At 35.4% G+C, this 23,193-nt stretch overlaps 1 protein-coding gene across 1 annotated transcript in view; it reads right to left on the bottom strand.

Moving 5' to 3' along the window:
• Positions 1–23,193, bottom strand: part of LOC137620693 (protein mono-ADP-ribosyltransferase PARP3-like) — a 307,977-nt gene that overhangs the window by 29,344 nt on the left and 255,440 nt on the right. The window lies entirely within an intron of this gene.

Raw genomic sequence — 23,193 nt, 5'->3', positions numbered from 1 at the left:
AAACATGAATTTGACAAGTATAAGTATGGGAGAATTGTCATGAACGTTTATCTCTCTTTGGGGCTGAGTTGCCAAGTCAATGGAACCTCAGTTTCTTGGGGACAGATTTGATTCCCTGGCCAGCCACTAGCTATTATCGTTGAGTTGATTCCCACTTTGGTCACTGATCCCGAGGTAGAGAGAACCCATGTTGTTGGGGTATTAAAGCCAACACTTGTTGTTGGCACGGGCCTTTCCCTTGGTTGGCCCGTAGAAGTGAGAGAACCCATATATTAGGTGGTGTATAATATATGGCTTATAAGAATATATGTGAAAAACACGTCTAAATGTGCAAAATTATCATTAATCATAGCCAAGCACAAACTTAAGCTAAAATGGTAGGGATGAGTTTATTTCGACTCTTAAGTACAAAAACCTGAATTAGACAGGTGTAAGTATGGGAGGGCTGTCATCAACTTTTATCACTCTTTGCGGCGGAGTTGCTAATTCGATGGAACCTCAGTTCCTTGAGCCCGGGTTTAATTCCTTGACAGACCAGAAGCTATTACCATTGAGTTGATTCCAAATTAGGTGTCTAATCCCGAGGTAGAGATAATCCAGATATTGGTAGGTGTAAAATATACGAATTATATGAAAATATATGAAAAACATGTTTTGTCATCATCACCTCGATGATGATAAAACACGCCTATTGACGCAAAGGGCCTCTGTTAGATTTTGCCAGCTGTCTCTATCTTGAGCTTTTAAATCAATACTTGCCATTCATTACTTCCCATGTCACGTTTCATAGTACTGAGCCATGTGGGCCTGGGTTTTCCAACTCTTCTATTGCCTTGTGGGGCCCAGTTAAAAGTTTGGTGAACTAAACTCTCTTGGGAAGTGAGAAGAACATACCAAACACATCTCCATCTACACCTTGCCATGATCTCATCCATATATGGCACTTGAGAAATCTCTCTTATAGTTTCATTTCTAATCCTATCTTGCTATTCAACTCCCAATATTCTTCCGAGAGCTTTGCTCTCAAATCTACAAAATCTGTCTGCTATTGTTTCATTATCATACCCTGACTCATTATTATTATTATAATTATTATTATTATTATTATTATTATTATTATTATCATTATTACTAGGCAAGCTACAACCCTAGTTGGAAAAGCAAGATGCTATAAGCCCAAGGGCTCCAACAGGGAGAAATAGCTCAGTGAGGAAAGGAAATAAGGAAATAAATAATTGATGAGAACAAATTAACAACAAATCATTCTAAAAACAGTAACAAGGTCAAAAGAGATATGTCATATATAAACTATAAAAAGACTTATGTCAGCCTCTTCCACATAAAAACACCCTCTGCAACCTTGAACCTTTGAAGTTCCACCGATTCAACTACCCAATTAGGAAGACCACTCCACAATCTTGTAGAATACTGTGTAGTATTGAGCCTCATGGTGGAGAAGGCCTGGCTATCAGAATCAACAGCCTGGCTAGTGCCACGAACAGGATGGAATTGTCCAGTTAGATCTGAATGCAAAGGACGGCAAGAATTATGAAAAATCCCATGCAACATGCACAATGAACTAAGTGAACGACAGTGCCGAAGATTAATATCCAGATCAAGAATAAGAAATTTATTAGACCGTAAGTTTCTGTCCGACAAATCAAGATGAGAATCAGCAGCTGAAGACCAGACAGGAGAACAATACTCAAAACAAGGTAGAATGAAAGATTTAAACACTTCTTCAGAATACTGTAGATTGATCACCGAAAATCTTGAAAGATTTTCTCAATAAGCCAATATTTTGTGCAATTGAAGAAGACAATGACCTAATGTGTTTCTCAAAAGTAAATTTGCCGTCAAGAATCACACTTAAAATTTTAAAAGAGTCACACAAAGTTACAGAAACATTATTAATACTGAGATCCGGATGTTGAATAGCCACTATCCTTGACCTACTTACAATCATAGTTTGAGTATTGTTAGAATTCAACTTCATACCCCATAATTTGCACCATACACTAATTTTAGCTAGATCTCTAATAAGGGATTCAGCAACTCCATATCTACATTCAGGGGATGGAATTGATGCAAAAGAGAGTAGCATCAACTGCATATACAACAAGCTTGTTTTCTAGGCCAAACCACATGTCATGTGTATATAGTATGAAAAGTAATGGGTCAAGAACACTACCCTGTGGAACACCAGATATCACATTCTTATACTCACTACATATATATATATATATATATATATATATATATATATATATATATATATATATATATATATATATATGTGTGTGTGTGTGTGTGTGTGTGTATGTGCGAGCGTTAGTGTATACTGTCTATGAATATGAATAATATAATTGCCAGTCCAAATATGTCTGTGTGTACATATGTACAAATATACACACACATGCTGTGTGTATGTATATACATACACACACACACACACATATATATATATATATATATATATATATATATATATATATATATATATTATATATACATACACACACATGAGATGATGGATTCATGTAAAATGGCTTGTCAATTTATCACATCTAAAAATTTTCAAAATGTCAAAGGAAAATTTCAGTTGTCATAACTTTTTGGTGTTTTTTGCATGTTTAATTCACATCAACTTAGCATTTGCCATGTATGCGAGACAATAATTGTCAGTAATAATGATGAGTTCCATAATTTTACAATATATATATATATATATATATATATATATATATATATATATATATATATATATATATATATATATATATATATATATATATATAGTAATACCTTGAGATACGAGCCTAATGCGTATGTCAATTCGCTCGTATCTCTGATCAATTTTTCCCATATAAGATAACTAAAAAAAAATTAATCCGATCCCACCCTCTGAAAAAAAAACCCAAAAACTGTATATTATAGTTGAAAAAAAAAACATGTTTTTAATTGTTCTAATTCACAACCTACGCTCACAAAATAACAAATACCTATGTACTGGTTATGATCTGCAATAAAATGTGACATTCTTGTGGAGATCTTTGATTCAAGACAGACAGTAGCGGCTAACGGCGGTGTGTGCGGAGGAGGAGGAGGGAGAGAGAAAGGGGAGGAGAGAGACTTGACGGCATCACCTTCGGTACGCTACACTTTTGTAACACTACGTAACATAACTTAAACTTTAAATTCAACTTGAATGAAATTAGCTTACTGTTCACATACTTAAAAATAATCATGAAGCTGATTAATGACAACTATGGGTTTTTATTCAATCTACTTTTTATCATTAAAAATTTGTTTTTGCCAACTTTTACCAAAAAGTGTGTGTGTATTTACAGCATATATATATATATATATATATATATATATATATATATATGTATATATGTATATATATATATATATATATATATATATATATATATATATATATATATATATATATATATATATATATATTGACGATCTATCGCTGAGGCATGCTACGTATAAATTTGTCACTATGCTGGAGGAAGGATCAGAAAAACAAAATTCTTGGACTAGCGCTTTCGTATTGTCATACCTCTTCGGACCTGAAGAGGTATGACAATACGAAAGCGCTAGTCCAAGAATTTCGTTTTTCTGATACTTCCTCCAGCATAGTGACATATATATATATATATATATATATATATATATATATATATATATATATGTATATATATAAATACACATACTCATACTCACACACACACACACACACACACACACACACACACATATATATATATATATATATATATATATATATATATATAAGCACACGCATATAAATATGTATGTGTGCAGTGCATTTATGTGTAAGTGCATATTATTAAGTACCTAAAATAATACAGGCATACATGATTATATGTGTTTATGCTAAATGTACACTATATGCATATAGATATACATATATGAAATTTATCAGGTTCCTTAAATCTTGTAAGTATGGGAAATTCTTGTATTTGGTTTTATCTGGCTACAGGATAACTTTTTCCAGATATCTGGCTATAGGAGATAACTTTATTTTCATTTTTTTTTTCAGATATCTGGCTACAGGAGGTAACTTTATTTTCATTTTATTTATTTTTTTTTGTTTCAGATATCTGGCTACAGGAGGAAACTTTATTTTCATTTTATTTATTTTTTTTTTTTGTTTCAGATATCTGGCTACAGGAGGTACCTTTAGAACAATTGCTTTCAGTTATCGCTTAGGACATTCAACAGTCCACAGTATTGTGAAGGTGTGCAAAGCCATCATCAAGAGAGTACAAGACGAAGTTATGCCCTCACTAACCCTGGACACCCGGAAACAAATTGCAGCTGAAGTTTGGTAAATTTGGAATTTTCCAAATTGTATAGGAGCTACTGATGGTAAACACGTCAAGATCCGTGCCCTACCAAATTGTAGTTCCCTCTTTTTTAACAACACACCAACATTTTCAATAGTTTTACTAATTTGGTGGATGCTAATTATAGATTCGTGGCTGTTGATATAGGATCGTATGGAAAAAACAGTGCCGGAGCAATCTTTTCAAACTCTAGATTAGGAAAGAGATTAGAAAAGCAAACACTGAATATACCTCCACCGAGCATGCTGCCGGGAACAAATTACATGACACCATGTGTTAGTAGGGGACGTGGCTTTCCCACTGAAATCTTACTTAATAGAGGCCATATCCAGGTAAGCAGATTGATGATGACGAAAAGAGACGTTATAATTACAGACTTTCACGTGCTAGGAGGGTAGTTGAAAATGCCTTTGGCATTCTCAGTCAAAAATTTTTTTATTTACCAAAGGACACTAAATTTAGATCCTGAAAATGCGGATTATTATTATTATTATTATTATTATTATTATTATTATTATTATTGTCATTATTATTATTAATTGCTAAGCTACAACCCTAGTGGGAAAAGCAGGATGCTATAAGCCCAGGGGCCCTAACAGGGAAAATAGCCCAGTGAGTAAAGGAAACAAGGAAAAATAAAATATTTCAAGAGCAGTAACATCATTAAAATAAATATTTCTTAAATAAATTATAAATACTTTGGCAAAACAAAGAGGCAGGGAAATTAAATAGAATAGTGTGCCCGAGTGTACCCTCAGGCAAGGGAACTTTAACCCAAGAAAGTGGAAGACCATGGTACAGAGGCTATGGCCCTACCCAAGACTAGAGAACAATGGTTTGATTTTGGAGTGTCCTTCTCCTAGAAGAGCTGCTTACCATAGCTAGAGAGTCTCTTCTACCCTTACCAAGAGGAGAGTAGCCACTGAACAATTACAGTGCAGTAGTTAACCCCTTGAGTGAAGAAGAATTGTTTGATAATCACAGTTGTCAGTTGTATGAGGACAGAGGATAATATGCACAAAATAGGCCAGACTATTCGGTGCATGCGTAGGCAAAGGGAAAGAACTGCAACCAGAGAGAAGGATTCAATGTAGTACTGTCTAGGCAGTCAAAGGACCCTATAACTCTCTAGCGGTAGTATCTCTACGGGCGGCTGTTTTTGCTATGTGCCTTTTACATAATTATATTAGGGATGAAAACATATCTGATATCAGTGGTAATAAGATAACACACTCCAAATAATTTGGTAAACATGCCGAGGCAAGGTGGTTTTGCTAATCAGGCTGCATTTGATATAAGGGAAAAATTTAGAGCATTTTTCAATAGACCTGCCAAAGCACTTCCTTGAGAGTGATATGTATCCTGTCTTTAATACTAGACATGAAATTGGGCCGAGTAAATTACGATAAATTTGACACTAAGATGTTGGTTAAGAACTGTGTTGATATAAAAAGTTATGAAACTTCATTATACTTTCTGCACCATTCCAAGAATATCAAAATTATGATAAACTCACCTGTTTTATTCAATGCCTCTCCGATCACTTTCCATATCTTTTCTCTATGCAAATTACCACTATACTTCTTGTTTGCCATGTCAAACAAATCCTCGTACCTTCGAATAAGTTCTATTAACCTCTTAACCTTGGTGTCAACAATAAGCCACCTGTACTTTTTGCTACTATGACGAAAAGTCGGGGTTGCAGTCCACGAAACGAACGGGTACGATACAGGTCCTCGTTCACACAAACCATCATCCACCTGTTGGTTGGGTGGCTAACAGCCGTCATGTCCATACAGTAACACAAATCTCACTAAACTGATAAGTAGCCTGATTTTTATATAAAATTTCAGGCGATTTGATTTCCAAATTTCATTTAACCTAGCCATAGTCTGATTTACTTTTTGAGCTTTTATTAAACTCCATTTCTAAAGATCCTGTATTAGCGATCATGGTTCCTAAATATTTAAATGATTCCACCTCATTAATCCTATCTCTTCTAATGATATTTCATCTTCCATTGAATATTCCGTTCTCATCATCTCTGCATTCCTTCTATTTGTCTTGAGCCCAACCTCATGTGATACTTAATGGATTCTGGTAAGCAAGCTTTGCCAGTCCGGTGTCATTTTGTTAATAAGGACAGTGTCATCTTCATACTCTAGGTCTGCTAAATTCCTTTCACCAATACAGTCCAATCCTTCTCTGCCATCCCCAACTATTCTATGCATTACAAAATCCATGAGGAGGATAAACAACATAGGTGGCAATACATTCCCTTGGAGTACTCCATTGTTTACTGGAAATTCATTTGACAGGGCTCCAGTAACATTAACTTTGCACTTGCTATGCTCATGAAATGACAATCAAATTTAGATATTCAACAGGAACTCCATAACAATGCAGGACATTCCACAAAATTGGTGGGTAACCACTATCAAAGGCTTTTTCATAGTCCACCAATGCCATCAAAAGTGGATTTCTATATTCTACACATGCTGACACGTAAAAGGAAAATTTGGTCAGTACAACTTCTACCTTTTCTAAATCCAGCTAGTTCATCTCTCAGCTTTTATTCAATCTTTCTCTCTAGTCTCTTTAGAATATACATACTATATATTGTCATGACAACTGACGTAAGTGTAATGCCTCTGTAATTATTGCAATCAGTCAGTTGGCTTTTGTTGGACATTTTCACCAACAATCCTAGATCCCACTCATCAGGTTTTGCCTCTTCACACCACATTCTAGAAAATAATCTTGTAAGTATTCTGGGAGTCACTTCATTTTCGGCCAATATCATCTCAGCTGTTATTTAAACATGTTTAAATGTAAAAAATGATCATTAATTATAGCCAAGTACAAACTTGACAACAAGATACAATGTATGAGGTGGCTTGATTTCGATTCTAAGTACAAAAAACTGAATATGACAGGTATAAGTATCGGAGAATTGTCATCAACTTTTATCTCTCTTTGTGGCCGAGTTGCTTAGTCAATGGAACCACAGTTTCGTGAGCACGGGTTTGATTCCCTTGACGACCAAAAGCTATTTTCTTTTAGTTGATTTCCCCTTGGGTCTCTGATCCCAAGATAAAGAGAATCCTATGGCTTATATAAATATATATGAAAAAAAGTCTGAATTTGCAAAATTATCATTAATCATAGCCAAGTACAAACCTAACAAGCTACAATGGTGGAGGTGACTTAACTCCGATTCCAAGTACAAAAACCTGAATTTGACACGCATAGGCATAGGAGGATAATCATTATCTTTTATCTCTCTTTGTGGCTGAGTTGCTAAGTCAATGGAACCTCAGTTTCTTACGGCAAGGTTTGATTCTCTGGCCAACCAAAAGCTGGTTTCTTTGAGTTGATTCCCCCTTGGATCTCTATTCCCGAGGTAGAGATGATCCAGATATTAGGAGGTGTATAAGGCTTAGATGAATATATATGAAAAATACTTCTAAATGTGCAAAATTATCATTAATCATAGCCAAACATAAAATTAGCAACAAGCTACAATAGTGGAGATGAGTTGATTTCGACTCTGAGTACAAAAAATAGAATCCGACAGGTATAAGTATGGAAGAGCTGTTATCAACTTATATCTGTTTGTGGCCGAGTTGCTAAGTCAATGGAACCTCAGTTTCTTGGCCCCAGGTTCAATTCCCCGATCGACCAGGAACTACAAGAGTTGATTCCCTCTTGGGTCTCTAATCCCGAGGTAGAGATAATCCAGGTATTAGGCGGTGTATATTAAAAGGCTTATTTGAATATATATGAAAAGCATGTCTAAGTGTTCAAAATTATCAGTAATCATAGCCAAGTATAAACTTAACAACAAGATACTTTGGTGGAGATGGGTTGATTTTCATTCCAAGTACAAAAACCTGAATTAGACAGGTATAAGTATGGGAGAATTGTCATCAACGTTTCTCTCTCTTTGTGGCTGAGCTGCTAAGTCAATGGAACCTTAGTTTCCTGGGACCAGGTTCGATTCCCGGGCTGACCAGATAGCTATTATCTACGAGTTGATTCCCCCTTGGGTCTCTAATTCCGAGGTAGAGAATCCAGATATTAGGTGTATAATATATGACTTATAAGAATATATATGAAAAACATGTCTAAATGTGTAAAATTATTATCAATCATAGCCAAGTACAAACTTAACAAGCTCCAATGGTAGAGATGAATTGATTTCGATTCTAAGTACAAAAACATGAATTCGACAAGTATAAGTATGGGAGAATTGACATCAACTTTTATCCCTCTTTGTGGCTCAGTTCCCAAGTCAATGGAACCTTAATATTTTGGGTCCGGGTTTGATTCCCTGGCTGAACCGAAGCTAAGCTACTATCTTTGAGTTGATTCCTACTTTTGTCTCAGATTGCGAGGTAGAGAGAATCCAGATATTAGGTGTACAATATATGGCTTGCATATATATGTATATATATATATATATATATATATATATATATATATATATATATATATATATATATATATATATATATATATATATATATATATATATATATATATATATATATATATATAAGTTATCCTCCATATTTGGGGTATCTGATTGAAACCAAACATGGGTAAAGAACTCCACAGAGAATAAGAGACCAAATTACATGGTTCTTTTTGAGTACCTGTAGATATCATCTTAAGAATTGTTATTATACTTTAAATGTATAATAATCTACACCATTGAATGTAGTGTGGTGTTACCATACATTAAAGTCTTATACTGATAATAACACCCCTACCTCTTTTTTACTCTCCTACACTTATATCACAAATACAAGCTCTTTACACTGTATATTGCTGAATGACAATGCTATCCAGCAAGATGATTATAACAATAATAATAAATAGTAAAACTAATGAAAAAACAAAATCAAATATACAATTCTATTATTATTACTAGCTATGCTACAAACCTAATGGAAAAGCAGGATGCTATAAGCCCAAGGGCTCCAACAGGGAAAATATCCTAGTTAAATAAGGAAATCATGGATAAGATGAGAGTAGTGTGCCTGACAATACCCCAAACCACAAGAACTGTAACCCAAGACAGTGGAAGACCACGATATTAGAGAAGAATGGTTTGATTTTGTGGTGTACTTCCAGAGGAACGAATTACCATACCTCAAAAGTCTGTGCTACCCTTACCAAGAGAAGAGTAGCCACAGAACAATTACAATACAATTGTTAACCTGAGTCAGAGAAAAAAAGAAAAAAAAAATTAATGTCAGGCGTACGACGAAAGAGGAGAATGTGTAAAGAATGGGCCAGACTATTTGGTGTATGTGTAATAGTTGTAAATTACATGATTAAATCCATGACCCAAGGGATCAATGGAGAAGCTAGGAGGAGTGTGAGAAATGCCAAGTCAGTCATAGACAGGATGCGAAAGCCAAACCTTTGCAATGTAACATTTTTGCATGAAGAGTAAACACAATACAAAGTATCCCGTGAGTGTCTCACTGGATCCAGATGGCTTCCTGTATTAATGTTGTGTTTACACATTTACATAAATGCTGAGATAACTAAGTATACGTTATCATCAAACATGATATTTTTGTTAGTTCTTGTCAACATCTCATACGGAATGGTCATCCGACCAAACCATCTATACTCCTGTGATGGAGCTGCTAATAAACTGTTTCAAAAGTTAACTTACATAGACTTATTCAGAAGAAGTAACCTGCAAGTCTAAATATACATAGCACATTGAAGAGACATTTGATTGGAACCATAATGTGTGTTTATAACAGTACCACACCAACATATGTATAGGCAAAGGAGAAATGAGCCGCGTCCAGAGAGGGATCCAATGCAGTACTATCTGGCTAGTCAAAGGACGCAATAACTCGAGTTGTAATAGCTAAACGGGTGGCTGGTTCCCTGTCCAATCTACAACCTATAAACTTAACATGTTTATATATTTGATCATTTAAAATATATGAAAATATATTGTGATATAGTATACGTAAAATATGAAAAGCTACAATCTCTCTCTTTCTCTATGAAATAAACGTAAAAACTGAGGAGTTTAATTTTTCTATTTTACCATAAACTAGAATAATTATGATGTAAATAAAATTTCCGGCAATATGATAACTTCTGTTTTTGTTAAAACAACTATTACTTTAAAAAAGTTTTTTTTATTGACAACCAAAATGTTCAAATCAACTCAACATTCTTCCATAATTGTAACAGATCTAAGAAAAAAAATATATACAACACTCAAAAACCAGAGTTCGACCACTGACACCTAACAATACAACACCTAGCAAACGGTAACGCAAGCAAAATCCCAGCCTTGACATTTACTGCAAGTTGATTCTCTCTCTCTCTCTCTCTCTCTCTCTCTCTCTCTCTCTCTCTCTCTCTCTCTCTCTCTCTCTCTCTCTCTCTCTCTAGAATGGGGAATAGTTATGGTATGCAATTGTTCTTATCTTATCGTAAGTTTGGTTTGTTTCCATTATCATAAAAAAAGTATGGGATTCTAAATTTCAATATAAATTATAGTTTATATAAATATCTTATCTGATACCTCTTATTTGCTAGAGTAAAATTGTGTCCTTTTCTTAGAAAAAAGGGTTTTTTAAATATATCATATCAGGATAACATTAGATACGTTTAACTCCCATTTTGATTTCATTTTAGTAAAAACAAAATAATCAATATGAGTTTTTTTTTGCCCAATATTTTTTCCATTTTTTTTTTTTTTTTTTTTTTTTTGACTGTGAATAAGTAAACTTGTATTATTTGTTTTTCTATCCCCATTACCATATCATACTTTTTGTCTTTGTATATTGTAAATGATATAGTTTACTTTTTTGCATGCTATTTTTTCATCATTGGATATAATATTCATAATTTATCAATCATTATGTATCAATTTATTGATATTAATAATTTGTTGCCCTGATGATGGGAAAGATGATTTTCCGAAAGCTTGGTTATGCCAAGTATAAACATTGGCCTAGTTTTCAAACACACACACACACACACTCTTTATATATATATATATAATATATATATATATATATATATATATATATATATATATATATATATATATATATATATATATATATAATATCATCATGAGTGCGAAGAGCATACCCATGCCATTTCCATCTAGGTCTACCCCTAACCATTAACTCATCCACATATGGCACTTAAGTAACCTCTCTTATAGTTTCATAGTTTCATTTCTAATCCTGTCCTGCCATTTAACTCCCAATATTCTTCTAAGGGCTTTGTTCTCAAATCTACAAAATTTGTTGGATATTTTTCCATTGTCATACCACGACTCATTGCCATACAATAACACACATGTCATTAAGCTGATATATAGCCTGATTTTTTATGTAATTATAGGCGATTTTATTTCAAAATTTTCGTTAACCTAGCCATTGTCTGATTTGCTCTTTTCAATCATTAATTAAACTATAATTCTAAAGACCCTGTATTAGCGATCACATTTCCTAAATATTTGAATGATTCCACCTCATTAATCCCTTCTTAGTCCAATGATATTTCATCTTCCATTGCATATTTCGTTCCCATTATCTTTGTCTTTCTTTTATTAATCTTGAGACCAACCTCATGTGATATTTTATGCATTCTGGTAAGCAAGCTTTGCAAGTCCTGTGGCGTTTTGCTAATAAGGACAGCGTCATCAACATACTCTAGGTAAGATAATTTCCTGTAACCTATTCAGTCCAATCCTTCTCCACCATCCCCAACTGCTCAATGCATTACAAAATCCATGAAGAAGATAAACAACATAGGTGACAACACATTCCCCTGGGGTATTCAACTGTTCACTGGAAATTCATTTGATACGACTCCATTAATATTAACTTTGCACTTACTATGCTCACGAATACTTAATCAAATTTAGAGTAGTGTCAGACAGCAAAGCCGTAGTACACTGCATCAACAGAGGAGGATCCAAGTCGCCCAACCTGAATCTGATCCTGGTCACTATCTTCGCCTTGGCAACAGAAAAGAACTGGTTCCTGTCAGCAACTCACCTAGCGGGAGTCCAGAATGTGATAGCGGACTCACTATCCAGGACGAAACCACTAGAATCAGAATGGTCTCTGGACATAACTTCATTCCGGTGGATACTCAGACTGGTTCCGGGCCTCCAGGTAGATCTATTCGCAACTCAGATGAATCACAAACTTCCTTGTTATGTGACACCAGACATGGACCCTCAGGCTTATGCCATACAGTAGACGCGTTAACCCTGGATTGGAACCATTGGAGGAAGATTTATCTATTTCCACCAGTGAATCTTCTAATGAAAGTATTGCACTAACTACGCTCCTACCGGGGGGCAGTGGCTTTAATAGCACCTCACTGGCCAAAGAGCAGTTGGTTTCCTCTCCTCCTCGAGTTGAAGCTCCGTCCCTTCCGGATTCCTTTCCCCAAACTGACCCAAGTAATCCAAACTCAGACTGTGTCAGATTCCTCAAGGATAGCCAAAACCCTAACTTTGTGGACTTCATGAAGTTTGCAGCTCGTACAGATGCAAACATTGACCCGGAAAACGTTCTCTTCACCGAAGCAGACAAAAGGGACTCGACAATTCGTCAATATGATTCGGCCGTTAAGAAACTAGCAGATTTCCTAAAGAATTCAGACCATACTCGTATGTCTCCGAATTTAGCCATCTCGTTCTTTAGGTTCTTATTTGACAAAGGCCTAGCAGCTAGCACTATAACCACCATCAAGTCAGCTTTGAAGAAGATCTTCCTGGTTGGGTTTAACATTAACCTGGCGGATTCCTATTTCTCATCTATTCCAAAAGCGTGTGCTAGGCTTCGACCTTCGGTTCGGCCACAAAAGGTCTCTTGGTTTCTGAACGATGTCCTCAAACTTGCGTCAGACACGGACAATGAGTCCTGCGCTTATATCACTCTTCTTAGGAAGACTTTATTTCTAACGGCTATGGCCTCAGGTGCTAGAATCTCAGAACTAGCAGCTCTCTCACGTAACCCGGAAAACATAGATTTCCTCCCTTCAGGCGAAGTACTACTTTCTCCAGACAGAGCTTTCCTAGCTAAAAATGAGGACCTGCAAAATAGGTGGTCCCCTTGGAAGATTATCTCTCTTCCCCAGGATCCTTCTCTGTGTCCAGTCACTACTCTCAGGGCCTTTTTAGCTAGGACTGCCACCCGCTCGTCTGACTCCTTATTTATCAGGGAACAAGGGGGTACTATTTCCATTCAAGGTATCAGACAACAAATCCTCTACTTCATTAAACATGCTAACCCGGAATCATTTCCCCATGCTCATGATATACGGTCAGTAGCTACCTCCATCAATTACTTCCAGAATATGGACTTTGATGACCTTAAAAAGTATACGGGTTGGAAATCTCCTATGGTTTTCAAACGCCACTATCTAAAGAACTTACAGGCCCTTAAATACCCTACGGTTGTAGCGGGAAGTCTTATCTCTCCCCATTAATCTCTGCTTATTCCTTTCTTCCATCTCTTCTCTCCTCCCTCCTACCCGCCACTCGCACCACGTCGCCACTCTCCTGGGTGGTTCGTTAGCCCTAAGTTATTTACCATGTTTAATTCCTATGATTTAACTGTTATTGTATTTACCATTCATTTAATGTTTAGTTATGCTTAGACATGTAAGATTGATGCCTTTTGCGTCTGGACACTCAGATGATTCCTTGTCTTCATATTTATTTAGCCTTACGTCCCCTATGTCCTTTGGCTAGTTTGTAATTTTATGTTAACTAACCATTTTATATTATATTATTGTCTTACATGGTGTTTGTATTCTCCTCATTATGTTATTATTGTATTGGGCTTAGAAAGCATTCTCTGGTACATTTTCACTGGCCGTCACAGGTCGCCCCAGAAAAGGGATTTTGACGAAGGAAAAATCTATTTCTGGGAAGAGACCTGTGACGCCCGGTGAAACCCTTCCCGGTTATTTTGTACGGATCCACCCCTTTTTTCCTTGCCAAGCCATATGTTCTTGCAGAAGGATGACCTAGAGGGCGCGCGTGGTAGGTGTCGGTGGCGTGGGCCAACTGTGTTCTCTAGGGCCTGTTACGGCCCTTCCCTTTGATGGAGGAATTATCTAAATGGAAGACAGCCTGTGAATAGTGGTTTTCACACGCCCCTGTTGTATACACGACACCCACAAGGTGTTCGCACGAGGGTAGTAACCTCTGCATTCCATGCTTTTATCTTTCTCTAGTATATTTGGAAGATTTATATTAGAAAAGTGTAAAGAAGGACTTCTTTCACCGGGCGTCACAGGTCTCTTCCCAGAAATAGATTTTTCCTTCGTCAAAATCCCTTTTTTATGACAACTGATGGAAGTGTGATGCCCCTGTAATTATTGAAATCATTCGTCTCCTTTTTTTACCATTTTCTCCAACCTTCCTACCTCCCATTCATCAGGTTTTGCCTCATCATTCCAAATTCTACAAAATAATCTTGTAATTATTCAGCAAGTCACTTCATTTTAAGCCAAAATCTTCTCAGCAGTTATTCCATCGTCATTGTATCCCAGGCCTTTCAGTCTCTTTAATTTATTAATAATAGCTTCGACTTCACTGAATTCATTCATGAGTACATCAAGTTCTTCCTCAGCTTCAGGTATGGGAATCGAATTATTCCCTTCATATCTCATATTCATGACCGCACTAAAATGTTCCAATCAACGTTGCCTTTCTTCATCTTATGTTGATATAACAGATCCCTCTCTCATGGGTATATATTTCTTTTTGCTCCAGTAGAGATTTCATTAATAATTCTATGAGCAATTCTTACACCATAGCCACTCCCTGAATTCATAGCTTTGTGAGCCACACCTTCTTTCCAGTCTAAATATTTTCTCCAGTCATTCCTGGCTTTTCTTTTGACCTCACAATCAATAATGGAATATTTAGCATGCTCTACTTGGTAGTTTTCACTACTTCCTTGGAAACTTTCAACAATCAATTTCTGTCTCTGTCTCCTTTTTATATTATCCCACGTATAATTTGATATCCATGGTTTTCTCCTTGTAACTCCATGCCCAAAAACTTCACTACCAACCGACTGATATATGTTCTTAATTTCACACATTTTTTCATTAATTGTCTGCTCTTCGTCTCTTAAGTCTCTGAGACTGCAAATCGATTCCTACATTCAAAAGCAAATTTTTCTATATGCTCATCTTCTAGAAACTTGGTTATATCAAACCTATGTATTCTATCTACATTTCTGTTGGGGGCTTTCAGTTTTGATTTTAGTGAGCCAATGAGAAGCTGGTGATCACTATCACTATCTGCACCTCTAAAGCTTCTTAAATTTCTCAGTCCTCCTCCTTTCTTTATTAATAGTAATGTGATCTACTTGATTTTTGTAATTGCCTCATGGTGAAGTCCATGTATATTTGTGAATATCCTTGTGCTGAAAGTTTACCTCCAATAACATTGTTTGTTGAATAAAAACCTATAAAATATGCTCTGCTTTCATTTACAACTTTGCCAAGCCCCTCAATACCCATCACATTCTCTATACCTTGATTATTCCTTCCAACTTTAGCATTGAAGTCACAAATCAAAATTTTCATATATCTCTCTGGGATCTCATCTACTGTATTACACTCTGTAGTTCTTCATCGTATTCATCTTTCCTTTCTTCAGAGGAATCAGTTGTTGGTGCAGAGCAAATTATAATGCAGTACTCATATTGCACTGCTTTGATGTAAACTTTGCAAGTAGCAATCTACTATTTACAGCTTTCCATTCCGCTTACACCTTTTCTGCTCTCTGAGTCATTATCATTCCTACGCCTTCTCTTCCAACTCGATTTGTTCTTCCTAAATATATATATATATATATATATATATATATATATATATATATATATATTGCCTTGGTCTAAGGTTTCCTTACCAATCCCCTACAACGTATTTCACTTAGGACCAAGATATCCAAACTATATCTTAAAAATTCATTCTCCACTTCCTGTAACTTCCCAATCTGATTTATAGTTCTAACATTCCAACTACCCATTTTCAATTTTTTTTTAGTATTTATAAACCAGGAGATTCTTATCACCCTGCTATGACCGGGACTGTAGGCCATTCTGTCATTTCCACGTTCCATAGAATGACTAAATCCATAGAGGATTCATTGGCTAAATTCATCAAAGGATAGCCAGTACCTTCTTGATGCTCAGTGCTTATCATACTAAGGCAAGTGACCCCTGGTGGTCTAGGCTGATTCCAGTAAGGTCATTTGCCAAGCATAGGGATTAAAAGCAGAAGAGACATCTTGTTTATCACCTTAAACCCAGTATATATATATATATATATATATATATATATATATATATATATATATATATATATATATATATATATATATATACATATAATATACATATACATATATATACACACACACACAGACACACACCCACATATATATATATATATATATATATATATATATATATATACACACATATATATATACATATATATATAAATATATATATACATATATATGTATGTATGTATGTATATATAATCGTCATCATCTCCTACACCTATTGACGCAAAAGGCCTTTGTTATATTTCGTAAGTCGTCTCTATCTTGAGCTTTTAAATCACTAGTTCTCCATTCATCGTCTCCTTTACGCTTCATAGATTTCAACTCTTCTAGTGGAGCCCAGTTGGAAGTTAGGTGAACTAATCTCTCTTGGGGAGTGCAAAGAGCATGCTCAAGTCACCTCCACCTACCCCTCACCATGATATCATACACATATGACACTTGAGTAATTACTCTTATTGTTTCATTTCTAATCCTGTCCTGCCATTTAACTACCAATATTCTTCTGAGGGCTTTGATCTCAAATCTACAAAATCTGTTGGATATTGTTTCATTGTCATACCACGACTCATGTCCATACAGTGACACCGATTTCACTAAAATGATATATCGTCTGATTTTTATATATAATTTCAGGCGATTTTATTTCAAAATTTTTCTTAACCTGGCCCTTGTCTGATTTGCTTTTTTCAATCTTCCATTAGAATCCAATTCTAAAGACCCTGTGTTATCAATCATAGCTCCTCATTAATCCTTTCTCCTTCCAATGATATTTCATCTTCCATTGAATATTCCGTTCTCATCATCTCTGTCTTTCTACTATTCATCTTAAGCCCAACCTTATGTGATATTTCATGCATTCTGGTTAGCAAACTTTGCAAGTCCTGTGGTGTTTAGCTGATAAGGACAGCATCATAAACATACTCTAGGTCAGACAATTTCCTGTTACCAATCCAGTCCAATAATTCTCCGCCATCCCCAACTGTTCTACGTTTTAGAAAATCCACGAGGAAGATAAACAATATAAGTGACAACACATTCCCTTGGAGTACTCCACTGTTCACTGGAAATTCACTTTATATGACTCCACTAACATTAACTTTGCACTCCATAATAATACAGGACTCCACAAAATTGGACAGTGCACACTAATAAAGGCTTTTTCATAGTCCACAAATGCCATCTAAAGTGGATTTCTATATTCTACACATTGCTGTCCAACATGTCTTTAAAATGAAAATTTTGTCAGTACAACTTCTACCTTTTTGAAATTCTGCTTGTTCATCTCAGCTTTTCAATATCTTTCTCTCTAGTCTCTTTAGAATGGGCATACTATATATTTTCAAGACAACTTACGTAAGTGTTATGACTTTTATTATTGCAATCAGTCAGTTCTTTTTTTTTTTGCCATTTTCACCAACACTAGTAGCTCCCATTCAACAGGTTTTAGCCCTCCATACTACATTGTACAAAACATATGTTTTTGGAGTTAACTGGCGAGAAAAATTGAAAGAGGTTCTGGAGAGAAGAGGTTAGTGGAAGAGGAAGCCTTTGATAGAAGGCACTGAAGAAGCAGTATCAGGGAACCGAACCCTTAATGAATGGAATACGGTAGGAAATAAGAAGAGCTAAGAATAATTTCAAGACAAAAGGTTCACCATAAATTCTAAAATTCTATCATTGGCAAAGGAAGTAAGACTAAATCAGGGAATCGTTTGCTTGGGCAGGTGAGGGTTGCTAAGTATTATTTTTCAAATCTGCAAACATTAAAGGTAATATTCCTAATTAGCATTGTGGGATTAGGTTGTCAAACTGTTCTTTTTCCAAATGCTATATCTTTGTGTTAAAAAATTGCGGTCAAAGATTTCAGAAGTACAACTACGTCGCTGAAATTTTGCAAGAATCTTTCTTTGGGAAGAGTTTCACCTGCAGCTCAAGTTGTACCCATCAATATTTGGTTAAATTTCATGGTTTGACTCGCATTCTTTTGGGAGATTTATGGCTTATCAATTTGGTGTCAAATTATGGTTTCTGAGATATCAATGAACATACGTTCAGTATACAGTTTGTTTAGTTTGTCGGGAAGAAATATATAATTTCATTGCACACATTATATTATCATCATCAGCCGTTACTAGTCCACAGCAGAACAAAGGCCTCAGACATATCCTTCCACTAGCGTCTGTTGATGGTCTTTCTGTGGTAGTCCACACCCGCAAACTTTCTTAATCTCTCTAGGGACCAAATCTGTTATTTTTAATGCACATGTATTGTCTGTCTTTCTCATTATATGCCTTGACCACCGACCTCACTGAGAAAGTTGACATTCTTGCCATGAATATGGAATCAATTAAAGCAACACTTCAAACATTGATAGACCAAAACCGGAGAAACAGACATTTGCTGCAAAGTTAAGGAAAAAAATCTGTTGATAATAAAAACAACTAATATAACTAAAATTACTGAAAGAAAACGTGAGGTTGAACAAGCACTTAAAGACATTCCTATACTTAACACGAGGTCAACTACGAATGTAAATGTTGTAAACTTTGCAAAAAATATGATCAGAGAAGAGGCGGCAAACAAAATTCAGACATTGGTGGCTGACACTGAAACGTGAAAAATAGGAAAACTAAAACCAAAAATAATGATATGCAATGTATACAATGATGAAGATGATGCAGTAAATGCTTTGATTCAAAGAAATCGCTGCCTGGACCAAATCCAAAATATAGAGAAGATAAGTGTAGTCCTGAAGAAAAATGCCTCGGGGGTGGGGGGGGGCGCACTATGTGCTGAAATGTATTCCTGAAGTTCGGAGGGCTATTCATGATAATGGGGAAAAAGTTTCGTTACGATGGGGTATCTATAATATACATGATAGGTACCACGTGTTCACCTGCTACCACTGTCAGAGGTATGGACATCTTGGAAATGATTGCAAGTCTAAGAACGATGATAAAGTCTGCAGGAAATGTTCAGGGAGACACTCCACCAGGGAGTGTAATTCACAAGTGTCAAAGTGTATAAACTGCACAAAGTTAAACAAACCAAGTGACCACACAATAAATTCTACAGACTGCAAAGCTTATGACTTGGAATTGAAAAGACTAGTGGAAAATACTGATCATGGTTACTAGGGATGTCATAAACTGTGGCTATGTAAATATACAATCTATAGGTAATAAGACTTCAAATTCGAGAATTGATAAACGAGAAATATTTGGATATGCTAGCATTATCTGAAACATGGATAAATAACTTGGACAAGGCAAAGATCACTGAAATGACGGCCCCCCACTCATGCCTTCTGTCAAATACAGAGAGAAAGGAGGTCTGGTGAGGGTGTCGGGCTCTTTTTCATAAAAGTTACTCAATTCTCAAAACGTTCAAAAGAATTAGTGTAACAAGCTTTGAATATATAAAAATAAAATTTACGCCCAAAAACAGAAGAATATCCTTTGTAACAATCTACAAACCTCCTAGAACAAACACTAGTATCTTTTTTGAAGAATTCGGTGCTCTCATTGAGAAGATTATCATGGAGAAAAACGAATTGGTTATCTGTGGAGACTTCAATTTTTGGATGGATGACGCATCAAATCCTGACGCTTCGGCATTTAGTGAGTTACTAGAATCATATCGACTAGTGAATAATGTCAACTGTACAACTACTTTAACTGGGCATATGTTAGACTTAGTTCTAAGTGATGACATGAATAATACTGTATCTGATATAAAAGTTGAAGAGAAATGTACTATTTCCCCAATACACAAACTTATTACGTTTAGTCTACCTCTAAAGAAACATGCATTCGTAAAGAAAATAAACTTTAGACATAAATAAAATTTTTCTCCTACTATATTTATTGAAGAAGTTAAAAAGAAAATAAATGATGCTGTCAACATTCCCTGTTATCATGATGACCAATGTCTGTTATGAGCTAAGTGTGCTAACTGTCTTACGACCACTTATAATAAAGTGAGTAAAAGTGAATATGATACCATGTGGCCACCGATGGAAAAGACTATAACTGTAAAAGACCAATCTCCTTGGTTTGATGGAGAGACTTAGGTAAAAAAAAAAAAAAGAGGGGAAAAAAGACATAAAGAAGGAAAGTGGAATAGGCTAAAAACTGAAAGTACTTGGGTAGAATACAAAAATGCTGCGTGTCAATATAACTACCTACTAAGAAGGAAAAGAAGTGAATACTATAAGAGAAAGATCCTCGAAGCAGCAACAGACATAAATAAGTTATATCATCTCCTGAAGGGTATAATGGGAAATGTAAAAGAAACGAAGCTACCTGATGGATACAGTGACCAGGAACTAACAAATAATTTTCTAGTATTCTTTAAAAAAAAATTGAAAATATAACCAGGTCATTTGTAAATAATCAACATCCGATTAATGATACACCAGGCACACAGACAAAATTAATACGATTTAACAACATAACACAAGATGACCACCAGAATCAACAGAGAAAATAAAACAAACTGCGCGATTGATCCTATGCCAATATCTGAAGTAATTGGTGAGAGAGACTTTTCTAGTCAAGCCAAAATAATAATGAGAATAGCAAATGCAAGCATTGATGAAAAGTTTTAGGCTCCTAAATCTGAGCAAATGGCTATAGTCACACCAGTTCTGAAAAATGCACTGGACTACCAGGAATTAAGCTCATATAGACCTATTTCAAATCTATCCTTTGGCTCAAAAGTGCTTGAATATGTAATTCTTGAACAGCTAGTCAGTCACTTAGAAGTAATAGAAGCTTTGCCTGACAATCAATGTGCTTACAGAAAACTATACTCTACGGAGACAGCCATCTGCTCTGTTCTAAATGATATGCTAGAAATGATGGATGAAAATAACTGAGGTATCTTAATACTTGTACTGCTCGATCTCAGTGCTGCTTTTGATACAGTTGTGCATGAACTGCTACTAAATGATGTACGGTCCATCGGCGTTGAAGATTAAGCCTTCGAATACCTAAAAGACTACTTAGTTGGTAGAAATTACTGTGTACAAATTGGAAACTCTTATTCATCATATGAACCCTTAAACAGAGGGGTACCCCAGGGGAGTGTACTTGTCCCAATCTTATTCTGCATCTATACTATTGGTCTATCGAAAATGCTACAAAGGCATGGCGTGGAGTTCAAACTATTTGCAGGTGACACACCATTTTACTTCTCCATAAATAATATACATGACACTACTGAAACTCTAAACCAAATCCTTCATAATGTTAGAGAATGGATGACATTTAAACAACTAAAATTAAATGAGAACAAAACTGAATTCATGATGGTGGGTAAGAGATACACCGTGAGAAACTTGGGCGATATTCAAAAGAACATAAATAATGACTCGGTTCCAATATCTAGTAAAGTTCGAGATCTAGGTGTATTTCTTGACTGTAACCTGTCTCTAATGTCCAAATAAATACAAAAATTCTGAAAAGAAACTTGTGATAAACAGTGTATTACCAGGATTAACTACTGCAACTCTATTACAATTTACCAAATTGCAACTTAAGAAATTACAAAACATAGTAAACAGAGGAGCAAGACTGATAAAAGGTGTCCCACCTAGAGAAAAGATCACCCCTATACTAATCGATTTACACTGGCTGCCGATTAAAGCGAGAATTGAATTTAAAATATGTACAATAATCCACCAAGTTATCAGAATCGGTCGTCCAAAATACCTAAGAGAATTTCTACATATTGCGCAGCCAACAAATCGTGTCAACACGAAAATAGTTACAGATGGCTTCAAACTGTTGGAACCTAGATATATGTCTACTTTAGGCTCTAGAGCCTTTAAATATGCAGCCCCGAGACTATATAAGCTCCCACGAAACATTCAAATGATTGAAGACATTAAGGCTTTCAAGAGGAATCTGAAGACTTTCTTATTTTAAAAAATCATACAACAGTGAAGATTTAACAGTAAATGAACAATACGTGATCTGAAACGATAAATACTCTGAACGAACAAGGTGAAACAAAAGCAGAGGTCCTGTAGAAAGTAGTGTTCTCCTGCTGTATGGGACCGGAAAAACAGCCATCAAAGGAAGTAAAGTAAGTAGCCATGTCCATTTCTTTTTTTTACAAGTTGTTAGAATATCCTCTACTGTACATTAGTTTGCTTTCGTATCCACGTTGTTATTTTTCTGTTTCTTATTGTTATTCCCATCATTATTCTTTCCATAGCTCCTTGAGTTGTAACTAGCCTTTGCTCTAAGGCTTAAGTAAGACCAAGTTTCCGATGTACAAGTTAATACTGGTAGGACCATTTATCTAAATACTTTTCTTCTTAGAGAAATTGGTATTTTACTTTTCATAATCTCATTTTATTTATCAAATGCTCTCCATCCCATGCTTAACCTTTTAATTTTAGTCTCATGT

The sequence above is a fragment of the Palaemon carinicauda genome, chromosome 2 (genome assembly GCF_036898095.1).
Source record: "Palaemon carinicauda isolate YSFRI2023 chromosome 2, ASM3689809v2, whole genome shotgun sequence".
Taxonomy (NCBI): Eukaryota; Metazoa; Arthropoda; class Malacostraca; order Decapoda; family Palaemonidae; genus Palaemon; species Palaemon carinicauda.
Note: the sequence above shows the minus strand (reverse complement) of the source record. Positions and strands in the feature narration are given on the sequence as shown.